Here is a 21,948-nt window from a genome sequence, read left to right as displayed (position 1 = left end):
ATATATTTTTCTGTTTTGCATTCATAACATATACTTTCTGCTCTTGGATTTACTTTTGCTTTTGTGGAACTATTGAAACAAAAATCACACCATATTGCCGCTTTTCCAGCAAGCTAAAAGCGGGCGCTCCTGTTCCATTAGTTTTAGCACAAAAGTATCTTCCACCTGTACTCTTTATCGGACTTTGCTTGCGTACTTTTGATTGGTCTGACATTTACAGTGGGCGGGGGAAGTGCGAAGTGACAAATCAACTGGCCAATAGGATTATATTAGTTGTTCAACCTCCATAATTCGTGAATACAGCGCAAAATATCAGACTAATAGAGGTCAAAACTATAAGCATTATGTACGTATATCTGTGGTCAAAACCAGATATCCGGACATACATCCTATGAAGCGGATTGCCTGTGAAAGGTGTGAGACTGTATCAGTATTCTGTCAATTAACCTTATGAACCTTGTGTGTTATAACACCCAGATAGCAAAATTATAGATAGCAGATGGAACCTTTTTTATTCTCTGCATGTGAGCTGTAGATCCTAAAAACTAGAAAATACCCAGAAACGCAGACGAGTTTAATAAATAAAGTAAATTGTGGTTAGTGACAAGCAACCAATTAATTTATTAAACTTTGTTACTAATAATTGACCAATTATGGCATGAAAAGTCATTTATCATATGACAATACTCTAGTTCATATAGTATTAAGTACAGTGGCGGAAGTATGTTTTTGGTGTAGGAAGCTACCTAACGTTACTAAAGGTAACTAGATAAGCGTATTCTCTTTTGACCTCGTTTCACGGAGATTATATTACACAGAGTGTGCAAAGAAAAGATAATGCATAGGCTATATTTAAGGTAGCCTGCTTCCTCACGATAAGGCCAATTTCACAAGTAGTCTTTGCACACGCAGGAGTTTCTCTGTTAAAAACAGTAGCTTACACACACACACACACACACACACACACACACACACACACACACACACACACACACACACACACACACACACACACACACCGTCACGTATTTACAGAAACTCGAAAGACAAGTATTTTATACCACATTTTTCCTACAGATGAAATCTAGATAAACGTTAGTACATGAGCTGGCACACTGAAAAATTAAGTGGCCAATTTACAAAAAATTAGACGAAATGACTAGTGCTATACTGTGATTTAGTAATGTATTTACTTTAGTGATGTGATATGTTTTATTTTATAAATAAATGAAGATATAAAAATAATTTTAATACTTAAAATGTGTCAGGGTTTAGTGCAAATACTTTATCTTTCCAGCAGAGGGCAGTATCAGAAAGTATCTGAGAGACCCAGCAATTTCTTGACGTTATCACAAATGACAGCGCCCATTACAACCAACGTATTTGCATTCTAACACTTACTTTCCCCAGTAGTCATTTTAAATCCGTTTATCTCCGTGTTTAAATAAATAGTATATAGTTATATCTTATATATTACACGTGAATATGTCTGAACCTCAACCTTTAAAATCTCTGCCAATCAACAATGTTAATTGTTCATTTTAAGACGAATAGTATAACATAATGTTATCCAAGATATCCAAGTTATCCAAGATAGATCAGGGATGCATAACACTCTTGTTCCACAAATTCTGAGAATTCTGTTGAGTGGTGTATTTAAATAATTGTATTACTACACTGCTTTCCACTGACCCTTAATCCTTCAGGTTTTTACTGCTTTTAGAAGAATTTAGGCTATTTTAATATTCTGCATTGTAAAACTTGAAAAAGGAAAAATGTTCAAGAATATACTTTATACTATGTTTACGCTATATTATGGTATATTACATCAATTCATAACCTCTTGCGAATCTTAGAGGAAAATTACATGATCGTCTAGTCCAGTCTGATTCACCACGACCTATTCATAAGCACTGCTGAGGCTGATAAGTTGCTACATGAGAAGTGGATTTGTGTACTAGGCACATAGTTCATGAGCAAGACTGTGGGTCCATTATAATCAGCTCTCCAAAGAGGAGAGAGGAATCATTGTAATGATGACCTCAATGCAGTGGTATGCCAGTTTCACAAGTGAGTCTAGCTATGTACAGCCACCCTGTCCACAATTGAGCCAACACCTATGTGTGATTCCGCAGTAGCTCTAGATGGATCTGTCCACGAATGTACAGGTCATCAGTAGTGTGGCCAAGGACAGGTTTCTGCTAGTCCCCACCTGCAAGACTGTAAAGATATCTGAGATTGCTGAATGTGGTGGTGCATAGTAAGCAATAAGAAACCTCTTGTTCTGGAGGACATGACACCTGGGAGGTCTGTCGTACTACAGCCAGTACTTTCACCTTAACATGGCTCTCCATATGTGTGTCAGGAACCCTAGGAGGAACCCTTTATCAGTAGGCTATGTATGGAAGATCATCGCTACCAAAGTGTTATTTGGTGCACAGTGGCTGCATCATGTTCCTTAACCTGGCATTGGGTCACGGCTGTGAGAAGTAGCTTCCAGACCTTGATACAGGAGGAACCTTATGAGGATTTACCATATAAATATCTGTAATAGGTCAATCTACCAATGCTCCAGACAGAGCAAGACACTGGAAAGAAGGCTAACCATGAACGTGCTAATGTTGTTCTTTTCTCTGGTTTGTTCTGTTACACGCAGGGGGAGGAGGGAGTCACAGGGCTTATGACTGCAGGCTGTTGCATCTTACACTCTGCCTATAAACAAAACATTTAAAACATGAATTGCTCCTATACTGAGTGTAATCATATTTCTAGAGATGAAAAGTATAGCAAGAGACCACAAGCAAAAGCTAATATTGAATATTTCCTCAGTGAAGCTTCCAAAAAACTTTGATAGTGTGTGTAAGTTATAATAGTCAGCCTAGTGAATGAATGGTCATGATGTGTGATGCACTAGATACAGTAAAACAAACAAACAAAAAACATACTATGCAAAGGTTTGAGGCAGTCGTGGAAAAAATCTGCAAAGTAAGGAAACTTTAAAAATAGAAGTGTTCAGTCTTACCATGGTGTATGACCTGTGACATGAAACAGCCTAACCTTTGTAGCAGAGTTTGGTTGTGCCTCACCTAGTTTTAAGCCTCCTACACAGCTGTTTATTTTTGACGTTATGACTGTGTTTAAACCTACATATGACAATGATGATCATTATCAGCTGTTTGGTATAACTGGTTAATCATCTACATACACATATAATCCTACAAAATCCCTGACTTTGTGCAAGTGTACCTACAGATGATGCTAATGCTGTTTTGAAGGCAAAGGGTGCTTATACCAAATATTGATTTGATTCATATTACTCTTTTTGTTTATTCTCTTTGCACTTTGTTAATTGACAAAAATAATGTAACTTTTTCTGCATTGAGTTTAGTGTTTCAATAGTGCCATGGGCTATTTGTACTGCACACCCATGAGTACAAATAGCCTCGAATATGAACATCTCCCATACTCCTTCTGACATCAGCAGGTATCTAACCTTTCTTTCTTCCTTAAAACCTTTGGGAAGAAAAGTCTCTTGGAGAGAATCCACAATCAGTCCATGAATCCTCGGTTCATGAATCCTCAGTCCAGTTCATGAATCCTCAGTCAAGTCCATGAATGCTCAGTCCAGTTCATGAATCCTCAGTCCAGTCCATGAATGCTCAGTCCAGTCCATGAATCCTCAGGATACCAGATGTATCTTAGCTTGCTCGACTGACATTACTTCATGAATGACGGCCTAGCACTTGAAGATTGAAGCTTCTGTCCTTCGCAGGAACTGCCACCATGACCTCACAGTGTCTTTCAAGAACAATCTGAAGTTGCTCACAGCCTGTGCATAACTTTGGACAATCAACTGTCATTCTCAACTCATGTTTCAAACCTGACCTGATCTTGCCGATTTCTCCTCTCTCACAAGAAGCTACCCAGGTGCTTTTGTAGTCTCTTGTCATCTCAAAACCAGACCACTGCAGACCACTGTCCACCTTACTTGCTGGACTACCTCCACGGGCCATTAGACCTCTACAACCAATCCTCAATGCATCAGCACAACTAGTCTTCAGTCTTCCAAAGTTCACTCATGTCTCTCCACTGCTGCGTTCCCTTCACTACCTTCCAGTAGCTGCCAGCATCAGATTTGAAACACCCAATGCTCACTTTCAAAGCCAAAAATGGATCAGTATACGATGACAATGGTCAAAGTCTTATCTGTACCTCGAGTGCTTTGAACCTCAAGTATGGCTCGGCTTGAAAGGTCATGTTTCAAGTGTCATGTAAGACATGTATCTAGACTGTTGTCTGTCCTGGCTCTCAGATGGTAGAAGGAACTTCCACTGGCTGTCCTGACAGCAGTGTACCTTGCAGTTTTCAAAGCTAGACCAAAGACTGTTTGTGGAATATTAAAATAAGCATCCTGCACCTATGTTATATGACTGAAAGATTGAAACTCTAGTTCCTATTGTCTGGCATTGTTTGTTATTTCAGTTATTGTTATCTGATAGAGAGCTTATGCTTATTTTGCACTTCTAAGTATCAGCATTGATTTTTGTATTTCAGCAATATTCTATTTCAACAGTATGTTGAACTTTAACCTACTGTACTGGCTAGGATACATTTTATAAGTAGATTGCAAAGCACTTTTGTAAGTAGCTCTGGAAAGAACACCAGATAAATGCCAAAAATGCAAATGTCTAACCCTTTTCTTTCTTCATCAAGAATGTTATACAAGAGCCTGGCTCTAAACCAAGATACGCAGCAGAAACTGCCTTCATTACAGTTACCGAGAAGCTTCAGCAGCCAGACCAGCCAAATGGTAATCATTCCTGATCCTCTTAGACCTTCCTGCTACCTTTGGCATGGTTAACCACAGCATTCTTCCATCCTCTGTAGTTCTGGCATCACTGACTCCGCATGGTAGTCGTTTGGCAGTGGTTTCACTTGTAGTATCAAGTGACATGGACAAGTGACACAGACAAGGAATCTCACCCTCACAGAACCCTCATCCTCTAGACTGGATAAAAAATGATTTTATGGGAAAGTGTCATTAGAACCAAGCAACCCACTTTTCTACTTACTTTGAAACATTAATTTTCATTTATTTTCATTGTTGATATATCAAAAATGCACAAAGATGCACAACTCAGTACTCAGTACTAATATACTCAGTTGTATACTCAGTACTAATATACTCAGTTGTATACTCAGCCCCATTTTGCACCATTCCTGAATATTGTGTCGGCCAGTAGTCCAGGTGCAGATGTGAACTAATATGGAGATGCCAACAAGCTGCATCCACTGCTAAGCATCCAGTGTTAAGCATCCAAGCTCCTTTGGTCTGAACTGTGGAAGCGGCATAGACACTGCATGGAACTACCGAGAGCCTTGGGGAATGGTATTGAGACTTTAGACTTTAGGCTTATGCTCACATCTTCAGTACACCACAATTCTCTGCCACAGCAGACTGGGAGGCACATTATCCACAGTTTGGACTTGCAGTAGGCTAAGTGGTGAGTGCTCTGATGAACAGAAAGCCCTACAATTGGTGCTTTGGTTGACCAATGATGCATTATTATTTGTATATATCCCCTATGTTTCTGCCTTGTGTAAATAAACACATTTCAAATAAATTTCTAATAAATTGCTCAGCAAGATATCGTTCCAGGCCCTCAGCAGTATACTGATATAAATCTAATTTTATTGATATAATATTACATATAAAAACATCATATTGAGTTTCAGAGGTCGTCATGTTGTGCATAGTTGAACACACAGCTGGTCTCAGGGCATGCTGCATACTGATGCTGGGCTGACCAGACACCGTGGACACTCCCAGTTTGATATGTCAGCCTAAGCCTCAGCCTGCATGGCCTCTAGTCCAAGAAGGGTGTGGTTGGGGGGCCATGTGCTTGTGCTTTGCCCAGAGTAACGCCCCTCCCCAGCCCACACAGTGAGCCTGGTTGTCCATGCACCACCAAACCAGGCCTGACCTGAGACTTTACTTAGCAGAGAGAAAGTCAAATGGCGGCCATGGAAGAAATCTGGCATAAGAATGCTGGGGAAAAGAATGACAGCAGGAGTGGTTTTTAGCAGATCTTGCTGGAATTTCAGGACTGCTTTGAATTTGATAAATAGGAGTTGGGCCACCTAGTTCAATACAACATCAACATGGGGGATGCAACATCTGCAGGGCAGTGCCCATGGCTGCAGACCAAGTTTTAGAGAAGAAGCAGCATTATAGAGACATCAGAGAGTCCCTGGGCGTCACCGGTAGTCATGGTCCTTACAATGGGTGATGAGTGGTGCTTCTGTGTAGATTATAAGAGGCTCATTGAGGTCATGAACAAAGACTTGCACCCCCTCCCACATGCTGACAAATATCTGGACCTGATTGCTGGAATCTACTGGTTTTCATCTCTGACCTGAGAAGCAGGTCCTGGCAGGTCTGTCTAGCCCCAGGAGCAAGACCCAAGACAGTATTCTGCTTAGTTAAATGGTTATGGCAATTTAAAGTCCTTGCCTTTGGATGCTGTAATGCTCCAGCAATGTTTGGATACTTAATGGAGAGGGTGCTAGAAGCTGTCCTAGGGCAGAAATGCCTGATGTTACTGAACGACATACTGGTCCACAGAAGCTCATTTGACTCTGCCATGACTGCTTTACACAAGGTGCTGGGGAGAACTGGTGCAGCGGGGCTTAAAAAATACCCAAGGAGGTGTGGGCTCCTGAGAGAAGAGCTGACATTCCTTGGACATATCATAGGTGGAGAAGTAGATGAGTTGCCCACCCCCACTGAACACAAACAACTGACTTTAGGACTAGCCTCTTATTACAGAAAGTTTGTGCGAGGGTTTTTCTGCATCACTGCCCCCTCGGACAAATTAGGTGTGGAAGCCCTATTTCAGACCTTTATGAGTGCCCCTATCCTGGTGCCCATAACCCTAACCCACCCTTCACCTCGGCTATTAGACACTTTAAGTATTTCCGTTGTGGCTGGGCACTCTACTCCCTAACCATTAGCCTACCTGTAGTGGCTAATGACCTTCAGAGAGCCAGAAGGGCAGGTGGGCCATTTCCTGGAGGTGTATTCCTACACATTCACCATCACTCACTGTACAGGCGAATAGCATGGGACTGCGGAGAGTCTCTCCCGGCAGCCATGTAGCAAGTGAGCATGTGAGTACTGTGAGTGCAGAGAAGTGAGTGAACAGGAGCTCAGCTACAGCAATTTCTGGTGGGTGAGCCCATGCAGCAGAAAGGGGTCAATGTAGTGGGCCCTTTCCTAGACTGACTGGCTGGTGGAGAGGTTTAGCTACACCCTGCTGGAACAGCTGTCTCTCCTGACTTCTACACACACCATCATGAGTTGCTTGCTTTGGTCTCAGTCCTTAGGTGTTCACTTGCACCTGCTCTCACAATGTTCACTTGCTCCTGGTCTCACAGTGTGCCACTCTGCAGTGCAGGACTCAACCCTGTGCGCTCCAGCCTTACTTATGCTGGGCAGCAAGATCAGGATACCCATGGAACTTGCTGTTAGTTGCACCTCCACACAGCCCACCAGAATCAGGAGGACCAGAGTGTGCCCGACAGCTCCAGGACTTCATAGACACACCGCACGTGTATGCTAAGAAGCATCTGCCGATTTCTGACATGCAAACGGAAAGGAATTATGACCTGAATGCCAGTAGATAGCAATTTGCTGTAGTGGACATTGTGTGGGTCTATAGCCTGAAGAGCAAGAATGGCAGGTGCCCTAAATGTGACAGCCACTGGGTGGGGCTGAGCCTGATACTGGAGAGGTTGGGAACGTTTATGTATAGATTGCAGCTGCCCACCCCCTCCCCAACACAAAGTGGCGCTCATCTACTACAGACGGGCTCCTTGTAGGGAATATCTGTTAAACAGCCCAAGTGGGGCAACTACTTGGTAGTTTAGTGTATTCAGGAAATGGTTTGGCATACTAAGTTTAGATTTTGTGTTCTCCAGCATAATTGGATTGGGTTCATTGCTGGAGGAGATTAGAGGTGAGGCTAGGACCCACCCTATGGGGGTGTGCATGTATGCAAGAGGGTGAGAGTTAGAGAAAGATGAGCAGGAAGAACTAGATATAGAGTCATGGGAAAAATAAGAAGAATTCTGCGTATGTGTGGTTTGGCTGTGTCTAATAACTAGGGTTGCCACCTAGGTCTGACAGAAAACAAGGACACTGTCATACTGACACAGGGCGGCTAGTGTAATCTGTTGACGGGGGGGGCGAACGTAACCGGAGGGGTTTAAAATGGACACAGCGAGAAAAAAAACAGATTTAAAGTGTGCAGAAACAGTCTGAACCTGGTTTTTATGCCGGGACCGAATATTAAAAAGAAGAAAAACCGGGACAAACCGGGACAGCCCGGTAAAACCGGGACAGGCACGTGAAAACCGGGACAGTCCCGGGAAAACCGGGACAGGTGGCAACACTACTAATAACTGCTAAAAAAATGCATCATGACAGTAGCTCTTGTTGTAGCTTTGAGTACCACAATATCATTATGTGCTGTCACTGTCCTCAACAGCTTATAGCCTATGGCATTCAAGCTTATTATTAGCTATTAACTAGATGCCTTTCTCCAGAGAATTTCAGTGTTTCTTGTTAATAGCACAACTGTATGATTATCAACTGAAGTAACTTAATAAAACTAGCAATCATGACCAAGGTTGGCTAACAATAGCATCACATTATTAGCTGTTTGATGATGTAGTCAAGCTGATGGCTTATGTTAGCGTACAGTTCACTCTTCTTTGCTGCTACACTTACCTATAGAATTCACTCTTATTCTGAGTCGGTTTCTGGTTCCAATGCATGGTTGAATTACGCCAGTTTTTACCACTTGCCACTGTGTAAAGTACAGTAGCTAGCAATACACAAAAACTAGCAAAGTATTGTGTTTGATGAATAGATTTGAAGGTGCGCAGGTAAATTCAAGCTGTAGGTGAGTGGTGGACAGAGATTGATTTGGGGATTATTTGCATTTGTATATATCTGTGTATTGAATGAAAGTGTGTAGAGTTACGTGCGTGTAGAGTTACATGTGGCCACTTTCAGGGCCTGATGAAATTTATTCTTGGATATACATATGTGATTTTTTTAACAGACAGTTTAATAGATAACAGGAATTTGTCTTTAAACATGTACTGTTAATATATAATAGTAGGGGACTGCTTTATCCTGTTCTACTGGTTTAGCTTCCCAAGATTAGGCCAGTAAGCCAACATAACATACTTATGTGGCCCACATATTATGTATTAGAACTAGGCTTGAGTTCTTACAGTGCATAGTGTTGATAAAGGCTTACCTGGAAATACTGCTTTGTAAAATTGCCCTTAGTTGTGTAAGAACTCCTGTGTCGCACTTCCAGTGGGTCGTCAAATACACACCGGCACAGACTTTCCAACAGAGCCTGAGAGTTAAAGGGTGTGGTACAGTATTTTCACTGTTCACAGAGTTGCACTCTCCTGAAATGTTCTGAACTGCCTCTGTCACCACTGGGATAAACTACCTATACACATTTCATCATTCAGTCCCTGGTTCTCCAACTTCTTACATTCCTTCTTGTGGATGATTCTGTCACTTATATGGCCACATCTATTACCATCGCTGTTTTCTGTATCTTATCTAGCACCACATCTATTACCATTGCTGTTTTCTGTATCTTATCTAGCACCACATCTTGTTGGCTCTCCTCTACTTGCTGATATGTTTGGAACCAGAGGTTGCTGTTCTCCACCACTCCAGATGGATCCTCTTATCTTGACTGGGGGTGTCCAGCACTGGCGTAGGGGAGGGGCACGCAAGGCACGCACTGCGGGGGGGCCCCGAACACAGGTGGGCCCCGCCTTAGGACGAGTTTGTTGTTTAGTCATCCTCCTGGGTGATGTTAATGTTTTCCCCCACGCTTAAGCCTGGTTTATACTTGAGGGTCTGCGCGGCGAAAATGACGTAATCGCTGTGGCTCTGCCCGTGCGCGAGGGCCTCGCGCGCTGTCGATTCGCGAGGTCGTGCACCTCTCGAATTTTGTAACTTCGCACGAGCGCCGCGCTTCAGCGCGATGAACAAAGTCATGTTTGCAGGGTTCATACACCTTAACAAGGTGGAATTAAAGCATTTGTACATCACTTTCAAGGTCCATTTCTATATTTCCCAGCACGTTAAACTTAGTTAAATATTTATACATATACTCGAAATTATTCGCTTTTTATCAAATTATTTTATTATTATTTAATTATTTATTAACGCCCAATCTTAACGTCTTCACGTTCTCTCATGTTTCGTCCTGGAATTACATGAGGCTCGTATTTGTTAACGTATGGTTTCGGACAACACTGCAAAAGCCATATTTACACTGCAGTGACGCTCGCGAAAGTATAAACGCCTACACCGCTCGCGCAGGGTCGCGCGCTACGGTCGCTCGCGAGATTTTAGCTCACGCACGGGCCTCCTCATTGCCTCCTTGCGGTGGGGCCCCAGAATTTTGCGCTACGCCTCTGGTGTCCAGTGCATATGCTTGGAAATGCACCTGTATATGATCTCTACCACATTGCTGAGTCTCTCAGTAGCATGTGCTACTAGATTGTCTCAGCGGCTCCTTTGCAGAGTCTTCATATCGTGTCTTGTGTAGATGCACTCATACTTCAGTTGGCCTAGTACATAGTGCTTAATGTTGGACGGCCATAATTAATGCATCTGTGATCTCTGTCAATCCTGCCTTTTCCAGCCATTGGTAGGATTGCCAAGATAGCCACCTTTGCTATCTGTTGTTGGTACAGTCCATAGAAGGGCTTGTCCTGGCATGGTATATCTTCTGTTTCCGTGCTGAATATATCCCTCATCTCTTTCAGGCACTATACCTCATCAGCTCATTCTTGGGGGCCATTGCTTAAAGGTATTCATGGATGTTTCGTGTCTCACCCTGAAGAGTGGTACTCTCTCTTAGGCCCATTCCCCACAAAACCAATTCGAAGTACTGGTCTCAGGCACCTGTGGGAGCTAAACAGGGAGAATGAAATAAGGGACATGTGAGTATAATAATAAACTGGTTGTTCAGACCAGTGAAACTAATGAGTCTTGTGATAGTTGTGTGTGGAATTAGAGGACTGGCTAGTGCTGGATGGGGTACAAGTCACAAATTCAGTTGTAAAGTCTCGTCCAAACAGGTTACACTATCAACAAAATGTAGCAACAGGGATACAAGGAGTTTGGCATTGAATGGTTTGTCAAATGAACTTTACGAGATATGTGCAAGTCAATATTTTTAAATGAAATGTCAGAAGAAGAGTCAGGATCATCATAAACAAATACAATATAAATATGAATACCTATATTATGTGAACTTTGAACTTCTATATTGTTATTTACAGTTAAGGCTAGCAATACCAGGGGGTATTGCAGTATAGTGGCATAATATAGAATAACTCTAACCTTATGTAATTATTAGATGGATAAATGTACGAAATTATATATGAAGTGGCATTTTATTGTGCAATAAATTATTTTAAAGATGTTTACTTCACAAATAATAACCACTGTGAGTCCTAGTACAAACCAATGGTGAAGGCTGTGAGAGAAAGAAAACTATAATATTTTCTGCTTTTTGCCATGTTGTTCATACAAGTGATTGATAAGGGCACACAGTGGGGCCGTTTAAACCTATGGCTTGGTTAAAGTGCCGTTGGCATCTAATTACCCAACCTCTCCCACCTGAAAAGTCTGCCAAAGGAACACATACACGCACCTGAGACCTTGCCTTTATTAACCTTCTCTACTGTTATTGGCAGTTCTTTGACAGAAGCAAGACCCCAATTATTTTTAGAATCAAAGCTAGTGCTAGTAAGCTCAAGCAGGAGTATATAGAGGCTTGTAGCGGTAGAGTGGTTTGTTAGGCCGCTTAGTGGAGATTCCGCTGGGGTTCTGCCTCTGAAGTACCTGTCTCTGCCAGCATTGTTATTCGAACGTAAAATCGAACAGGTGGATGTTTCTCTAGCCATTTTTGTCAAGATTGAACAGTGCTGTTCTCAAGTGTAAGCAGCAATTTGTGGTGTATCCAGTGTCAGGTACAGATCTAATATCAGGTTGGGTGAGTCTACCACTAATTTGTTGCTGCTGACATATTGATGGACAAAGAAAATGTGCATACTTGGACAAACTGTGTACAAATCTCAAGTGCATTATGATTATCACTAATACAATGACAGCCTGTTTATCTGTTCATTGTGCTTTGGCTAATAAAATGTTAGATGTTAGACGCACACACACACACACACACACACACACATATATATATATATATATATATATATATATATATATATATATATATATATATATATATATATATATATTGGGGTGGGACGCGATAAAAAAAATTATCGAATTAATCAGAAGCTTTGTAATGAATTAATCGAAATTAATCGCATTTTAATCGCATTTCAGTATTTAACATGAGAAATATTAATTTAAGTTTGAGTGATAACTGAATCAATGAACATAATCATAAACTTCAAACATCTTGTTTATTTTTCCACCAGTCTACTACATAGACCATAGATGAGTGCAGAAAACAGAGCAAACAGTTTTCATAACACTGGAAATTCTGACCAAAAATGTTGTTTAATTTTGGGAGTTTTGCTCAGGATATTGGAAGAATAAGAACTGAAGTAAATCAGAAGATGTTTTTAATACCATTTTAGATGGTAGACTTTCTTTAATTTCCCAGGCCTCTGCCACAGGCATCTCTATAGTGCCTAGAAGTAGTCTTCTGCATGCACAAAGCAAATGACTGGATCTTCCATTCATCATCTATAACAGGGGTGGCCAACCCGTCAGAGACTAAGAGCCACTTTTTTTTTACTGTGTTACCGCAAAGAGCCACAACATACATGGGCATGCTTGAACATCACCAGGGTTGGCAAGATCACTTGGAGTGAGATTTGGGGGAGGGGGGGGGGGGGGGGGGGGGGGGGGGGGTTGACGAGTGGCGAGTGTAAATTATTAGTGGGGGGGATGTTAAATGGACACAAATTAAGTATTAAGTAAAAGACAAACAAACTTCGATATAAACATAAGGCGTAATATGCTTCAGGACTTTGTCACCAGCCCCGTCGACAGGGGGGGACAACCGGGTCTGTTGTCCCGGGCCCCAGGGCCAGGGGGGCCCATCAAAGAGCCCAGCAATTTATTTTTTATTTCAAGTCTATAATTTTAAATAATCTTGAAATTTTTCATTAATATAAAATTATGTACTTAAAATAAGCTCAATGGCTAAAAATATATGTTTTTTTTACCTATCTGCATATTTTCCATTAAGTGCATACACCCCCGCCTCCCACTGAAAAATGGTTTGATCCAGCACCGATCGTAGCCGGCTGGTACCCGCCCAACAGCGGGAAATACAGTGGCGGATAGTTAAAGTAAACAGAAATCTGTAGCGCAGAAAAGAAAGGAAAAATATTTATCTGACGAATTTTAATGTTGCATTGTGTTCCAGGTTTGAAAAGTGCTAAAGTACTTGTATTTTAAAACTAAATCTCCTGTATTACGTTATACGAGCCTCTTGTAATTCCAGGACGAAACATGAGAGAACGTGAAGACGTTTGGGCGTTTTGAAAATGAACAGCCATTAAATAATGTGATTTAAAAAGCGAATTATTTCGAGTATATGTATAAATATTTAACTTAATTAGGTTTAACGTTCTGGGAAATATTGAAATTGACCTTTAAAGTGACGTACAAGTGCTTTAATTCCACCTTGTAAAGGTGTATGGAACCGGCAAACATGACTTTGTTCATTGCGCTGAAGCGAGGCGCGCGCGAAGTTACAAAATTCGAGAGGTGCACGACCTCGCGAATCGACAGCGCGTGAGGCCCTCACGCACGGGCGGTGCCACTGCGATTACGTCATTTTCGCCGCGCGGACCCTCGCGTCGCGTCAAGTATAAACCAGTCAGCTGTCAGAAACAGCTTTGATGTGTGGCTATATTATATACTATATATGACCTAACACAAGGATTGTCTGCTACAGAGGAAATTCAAATGACGTAAGCGGGCGGAGGGGGCACATGAAACTTTCTTGTCCTGGGCCCCAGCAAGACTGTCAACGGGCCTGTTTGTCACGTTTGGAGGATTTGGGCGCACACTACGAGCTCTGTTATGTACGCAACTGTTGTTTTCTAGGTGAAAAGTGGATAAACTCCGTTATCAACACTTGTTACAATGCCACTGACCTGCGCTCACCTTTAGGAAGAAGAGAACAGACAGTGTCAGTAGTTTTGAAGCTCCCTCAGTCGTGTGCGGTGCCTTGCTGCACCTTGTATGTGGCCACTCCTGATCTATAATATGAGCAGAGGCAGTCTTTGCATAGAGGCGTGGCTAGGCAACTGCCTTGGGCCCCTCCCACTGCAGCCCACTGTATGGCCCCCCGATTAGCTGACTTATTTCTCGCATATTAATGTTGATGGGCCCCCTAGCTAAATTCGCCTTGAGCCCCCAAATTTCTAAGTCCGCCACTGAATATGAGCTATCACACCAAGATAATTCTTGTTGCTAACAGAGGTCCAGTGATCCCCAGTCAGAGCCACATATGTGGCGCTCTTCACAATAACCTGTTTTACTTCCCTTTCCTCATCATACTGCTGCTGGATTTTCTTCGACATTGTCTTTCTGGACGGCAGTTCATAACTTGCATCAGTTGACGCAATTTGCAGCGCTTATTGTAAGCCTTTATTTTCGACCACAGAGAGCGAACAACACTGCAAACAAGCCAACATAATAATGTAACGCATGAAGTTTAAACGTCTCCGCTGCTCGCGCGAGGTGTGCGGAGTCGCGCGCTACGGCCACTCGCGAAAGTTTTATCCAGTCTTAATGGTCCAATGAAGGTAATTTAAAAACCAGGACATTTCCTCACTTTAAAAAACCCCGAGACGCCCGGGACAGGATGTGAAATACGGACATGTCCCGGGTAATACAGACGTTTGGTCACCCTATCGTACTAGGAATACATTTAGCGTTGTTTTGCGTTGAGGTGGTAATGAAGGGTGGAAGTGTTCCTGTGATAAACGAATTCCTTCCAAATATCACTATTTTTGTTTGTACTTCCATCTGGAAGTTTCTTATATTTAAATTTAATATAAATATATGTGAAATTTAATATAGCTATATACTGTATGTATGTTACAGTAAAAAAGCTTCAGAGTTGATCAAGGTTGTGTCCAAGTCAAATTTTTCTATTAGGCCCCTATTTGTATGGTCCCAGTCCCTCTGTGATGTGGAAAAGCTGCAATCATGAACAAGGCCCTCCATTTGTAAGGCAAAGCAGGAACACAAGCAAGATTAGCACAGGCCAGCTGTGTTGATGAAGACGTCAGCGTGTTCGTAGCCATGTGTTCATCACTCTGTTTCATAGTTGCAGCCTGCTAGCTTTGTGTGTTTTGGTGAATTTGCATTCTAAATGTTTCATATCATCCACACAATAGCAAGGGCCAAGTTAGTGTAGCATTTGAACACCCACTCTGGAAAGAATAGGTGGACAAATTGTGGAGGAAATGGGGTTTTATGAGGCCTTTGTTATTTTATCTGTGCTGGGATTTGATGAGTCATTGAGGGCTTGGTTTGGATTTTGAAGTTCATAACTATTGTATGTCAAATGCAGGCTGTTTTTCATTGCAGCAATCATTTAACATTTATTTTCTCCAATAAATGTGTAAACACATAATTTTAAGTTGTATACAGATAAAATAACATGAACACTGATGGAAGGCCTTATGGCAAGTTCGATTTATGGTTGGTCAAAGAAATCTATGCCTGACACAATTTACAGTGAATCTGATAGGAATCAATGCCTGATTTGTTTATTGACCACATGCCCTGTTACTATGGTATTTGTCACCATAGCAACCACTGGCTATTATGGAAATACCATAACCTGGACTATAGAAAAGACAAAATGTGAGCAAGAAGACAATGGGGTAGTTAATATTTCATGTTGGTCTAAAATATGCCTGGCACAAATTGTTCAAATGATTGTTTTTGCCATCATTATTATTGTTATTTGCCAACTTACATTTTATGCAAAATAGTATAAGGTTTATATTATATAATCTTCTAGATTTCAAGGAGATTTAAAAATATTTACTTCAGACAACATATTTCTTGCCATTCTGGATTTTGTCAGTGCAGGAGTCTAACAGAATAAGACTAACTAGAATAACTACATGTCCAGTATGTAGGTGATAATGGAAACCTGTGAAACACAATGGCTGGATAAAAATCTGAAAACTCAGCATTTCACATAATAATATACTTCAGTATATACACAGAGCAAATAATGGAAGGCAATATATAACCACAATTTTTATACCGATAATAAACATAACAAAATGCAGTGCATATAGCAGAGAACACATGTTAAGATAGTTTAGGGAAACATTTTGCATAATTAAGACAGTTGTTATAAATGCTTTCCCCTGTCCTAACTGTGCATATTGCAATAATATTGTGAATATATCTGCATTCTCCCTCCCTATGACCTAAAGGTTTGTTATCAAGCATCCCGTTAGTCAATGCTTACTCAGAACATCCCATTACATCTGTTTACACATGTGTCCATGGCAACGGCAGTCCATTAAAAAAAAAAAAACACTGGATATTTCCTTTGAATACAGTCAACCTCTACACACTTAATAAGACTTTTAAGCCACAAATGGCCGGTTTATATTCAATATCCATATAGTGTCCTTTTGTAGTTATACGTTGCATTTTACTCTATACTGTACACTATTTGTTGTTATCTACTGCATTTGAGGGTATACAGTCATAGAATCTTCTGGTAATCTGAGATGTTAGTTGCCTGGGGCTTCATGAGGTGATGGGGCGGACACATACACTGAGTAGAGTGAGTAGAGTGAGCAGAGTGAGCAGAGAGAGTAGAGAGAGTGAGTAGAGAGAGTAGAATGAGCAGAGGGAGTAGAGTGAGCAGAGTAGAGTGAGTAGAGAGTAGAGTGAGCAGAGGGAGTAGAGAGAGTAGAGTGAGTAGAGAGAGCAGAGAGAGTAGAGTGAGCAGAGTGAGTAGAGAGAGTAGAGTGAGCAGAGAGAGTAGAGTGAGCAGAGTGAGTAGAGAGAGCAGAATGAGTAGAGAAAGTAGAGTGAGCAGAGTGATTAGAGAGAGTAGAGTGAGTAGAGAGAGTAGAGTGAGCAGAATGAGTAGAGTGAGCAGAGTGAGTAGAGTGAGCAGAGTGAGTAGAGAGAGAAGAGTGAGCAGAGTGAGTAGAGAGAGTAGAGTGAGTAGAGTGAGCAGAGTAGAGTGAGCAGAGTGAGTAGAGAGAGCAGAGTGAGTAGAGAGAGCAGAATGAGTAGAGTGAGTAGAGTGAGCAGAGTGATTAGAGAGTAGAGTGAGCAGAGAGAGTAGAGTGAGCAGAATGAGTAGAGTGAGCAGAGTGAGTAGAGAGAGCAGAGTGAGCAGAGAGAGCAAAGAGAGTAGAGTGAGCAGAGTGAGTAGAGAGTAGAGTGAGCAGAATGAGTAGAGTGAGTAGAGAGAATAGAGTGAGTAGAGTGAGCAGAGAGAGTAGAGAGAGTAGAGTGAGTAGAGAGAGCAGAGTGAGTAGAGTGAGCAGAGTGATTAGAGAGAGCAAAGAGAGTAGAGTGAGCAGAGTGAGTAGAGAGTAGAGTGAGCAGAATGAGTAGAGTGAGTAGAGAGAATAGAGTGAGTAGAGTGAGGAGAGAGAGTAGAGTGAGTAGAGTGAGCAGAGTGAGTAGAGTGAGCAGAGTGAGTAGAGAGAGTAGAGTGAATAGAGAGAGTAGAGTGAGTACAGTGAGCAGAGTGAGGTTTCTTATAGGCAACTCCAAAATCAGAGTCGGCTCACAGTCCAGTTTCAGAAAGCCAGCACATATATCCATATTAATACAAAACAAAATGATGACAATCTAGAAACATATAAACAATAAGGGGATAAAACAAAACAAAACATCCATAGGAACACATCAACAATAACATCACATCCAGAAACGAAGCACAACCAGAAACAAACGTCACAATAACCAGTAACACAAGACACCAACAAGGAACTAAGCAAGGAACACGAGACTGTCATCTAGCCACGACATGATTTCCCTCTAGTTTATGACAACGATTTGGGGGGAACGCAGTATCTGAGTGAGCCCTCATGACTGTGGTCACCTGCAGGCTCCTCCCTTTAGTTATGCTGCGGTAGACAAGCCTGCCGGAGCCACATGCTAATCACAGGCACACTTGCTATATATGGACAACTCACTGGATGTTTTTCTCTACATATTTAACCTGCAGGTTGTTTTCTGCCTACACGTTTCTACAAGGACAATGGCAGTATTGGCAACAAAGCACCTAGAAAATGATCTGGGTTGCCAGTGGACGTGCCAATGCCGCCAGCCCATCCGCTGTGTGCTTGAGTCCTCACATCTACATTGGGGTACTCGGTCATACCGATGCTGGATAGGATGCCCGTCTGCTCTAAGAACAGCCTCAGATCTTCATGGCATGGATTTTGCAAATGCTGCATAATTGTAACCTACCACAGTCATGCTGCAAATCGCATATTCTTTCCTATCCCAACTGTGGGCCAATAGATTAAAATCTAGTGATTTGATGTTAAGGGGCCCACTATATGCCCCAAAGCCCACTGCAGTCTCAGATTCCTGTTTCTGGCAAGCAGGACCTGATGTGAACCTGATGTGATCTGTTGAAGACCATCTGCCTCTAAGTCTGATGTGCTCATTCTTTGATGCTTTTCTGCTCTCTGTGGTGGTAAAGAGTGGTTGTTTGACTTACTGTAGACTTCCTGCCAGCTTGAGCCATTCTCCTCTGTCCTCTCTCATCAAGAACGTGTTTCCACCTGCAATTAAATCTGCATTGTAATCCCAGGATATCAGCATTTACTAAAGTACTTTAAACAGCCGGTCTGGCACCAGGACCCATGTCACATTAAAAGTCAATCACTCTGGTCATAGTTTTTTTACTCTCTAATGTTTGATATGAACATTAACTAAGGCTGTTGGCCCGTGTCATGTCGAAATGTAATTCAAATGTAATGAGCAGTGAAAAATGGTAGAAACCATCAGACCCGTCAGTTCTATTGTGGAAGTTCCCAAAGCCAACCACTGGGTAAATATCCACCATTACTTTTTACTTAAGATCATTTTAGGATGTCCTTCTTTGTGCATCATGGAAGGAATCCACTCAGGAAGGAATCCACTCATTTTAGATGACAGGTCATGTGACCTAGATGGCTGCCTGAGGAAAACAATCTCTTCACAATGCATTAGGCTTTCACCAACCCTGCAGTAATAACAGGAATGTATGGCCCTTCCTCCCCATGATATTTTTCATGCTCAGTGTCAACAGGACACATAGGAGAGTCTCTACACTGACAGGACACATAGGAGAGACCCATCACTGACAGGGCACATAGGAGAGACTCATAATTTGGCATCACTGACAGCATCTCATGCACTTTGACCCTATGGTCTTATTCATACTCAAATCTGAAATGGTAAATTGTGTGAGAGAAAAACACCACACTAAAAATAATGCTAAATATCTACAAAAAAGAAAGAAACAATCTATCCATACCCACAATTACTCCATATTTGAAGTGATAATTCCATATGATGAGATGGTTAGGATAATACATATAAATGTACAAATTGTGACTTTACTAACTGAAAATTTTAATATATGGTGCGTGAGCAATTGTCCTCTCAGGTTGCCTTTGAAGTATTTGAAGTACTTTCTTTGGGGCTTGGGCAACCCAATAAATCTCATCAGTGACTTCATCTGACTACACCCCAAGGCAGGGTCAGCATAAAAAAGCCATTTGGTCAAAGTTAACGTTCTTCTAACCACTTCTTTTGAAAGTTAGAGAATACAATGGACATATAAAGAAAGCATTGAGGAAATATAGGATAACGGTTCTGATGTGGCGTTAGGATTCTATGACCCTTGATCTGCTGTTTCAGAATACATTATTCAGGATTTTAAGAATTTCTTGTCGCAGTTAAGTTTTAATTCTTGTCTTCGTAGCTCTATGTGGGCATATATTACATAGTATATAAACTTCCTATAATCAGCCCCTTTAAAGATTTCTATATCAGTACATTTATATCTTGGCTCTTAATTTGCTGAAGGCCCAGGTACCCAAGATCATTCTGGTGGCTATATGATTCAGCTGAGAACTGAGGCCAATTAATTGGTATGGTTGGCTTATTGCAGCACAGGTATATGCTGAAGTTGCTAATTGGTATTGACAGAACATGATCCAGTCTTTTCAGATCAGCTGAGCTAATCACCCCTGACAGCTATGGGGTGATTTTGGTGTGGAATTTTACTCCCGGGGTGAAAGTTCATCACTTAATCGATAGCTAAGAAAACAAAGGGAAGAGGTGGAATCTTTGTGTTACTTCTATCAAGGATTCATTAGTCAGTAAATAAGGACATATGTTTATGCCTAGAAAACAAGAGAGAAAAAAGTAAAACAACACTGTATTTTTAGAGTTGTATTGACATCTTTCATTTTGTTATTTGTATGAGGGCAAGATGTCAATGTGTAATTAATATTCAATATGTATATTTTCATAGTATAACACACAAGGAAGACAAACAAACATGAGAGGTTGAAAAAAGAGAAAAAATGTATATCAGTGTTGTAGTTATGTTTTAGGAGTACTATATGAAGTCAGGGTAGAACACAAAAATCTAATTAGTCCACAGGTTCTAATTTGTAAATATGAAATTGGATTACCAGTTCTAAGATGACCCCAGGCATGAGTAATCTGACCCTTTGGTCACATGACCAATGTAATGCTTGACTGTAATGGAAGTCTATTTGGGACACATGATGGATGTGTGTGAACTACATCCTAAGGTCATTCTACCACCAGATCACATGCCCAGAGCCATAAATGAATGCTAGTTGAACTTCTTCTTCACCTTTCTTCTTTGAACTATTTCCAAATTTGAGGATTGACTGGGGATTAGCCAGAGGAATTGTGCCATGAAGAGTTAGAGGTTAACCTCTGAGTTGGAAGGATTGTGCCAAAAGTAAATATTAATGTTCAGATAGATTCCAGCATTACAAGGTAATGTGTCATGATACATTACCACCACCAAAATAGTACTCAAATTCATCTTAGGTTGAACAATGTTGTGAAACATTCAAGTAATAAAGTAATTCGACACATATGCTTTTATTGAATAAACAAGTCATTATTGTATGCTATGGGAATATTTTATGCTCTACTACATAAGCCACATTCAAAACAATTCTAATATCTAGTACAAGCTTGAAGAAAAGTTTTTTCTCATGATCAGCTAGAAGACAGACTGTTGTGGCTGTGATGACTGTCACTATGTGAAACACAGAAGTGCTTTCATTTGGAGTAAACGCTTCCTCAGAAAACAATGTGCTGAGAACTCTTCGAAAACAGCACCGAAGCAAGAAGGATCTCCGCCTCCACCTGTCCTCAACCTGGATTGATGGTCTCCCTTACTTTATAGTAGCTATATTGATTGTGACGGTGGTTGTCAGTGGTGCATAAAATTAACACTGTGTTATAGGGCATGGATTTCTGTCAGGGCCTGACAAGATAACCCATTATCGGGCGGTACTGCTAATTTGTTTTTGTTTATTCTGAAGTGTAATGTAACACTGCTTGAGCCCACGATGATAACTCTATTACCTGCAAATCCCAGGCCAGACCATTGACAGCCACTAATCTTGGCCTGGCTCCTAATTACAGATTCTCAGCCCTTAATTAACCAATCTTTACTCCATTTTAGCTGCTTAATGCTGCACACACCCCTGGCATCGTTAGTTTAATTACCTGCGTTTGCAGAGTAGGATTTTGACCTCTGTCCTGCCAAGTCATCTTTCTACCTCCTGTCTTTCGTT

This window comes from Brachyhypopomus gauderio, chromosome 3 (genome assembly GCF_052324685.1).
Source record: "Brachyhypopomus gauderio isolate BG-103 chromosome 3, BGAUD_0.2, whole genome shotgun sequence".
NCBI classification, from domain to species: Eukaryota; Metazoa; Chordata; class Actinopteri; order Gymnotiformes; family Hypopomidae; genus Brachyhypopomus; species Brachyhypopomus gauderio.
This window is presented reverse-complemented; position numbering follows the sequence as displayed.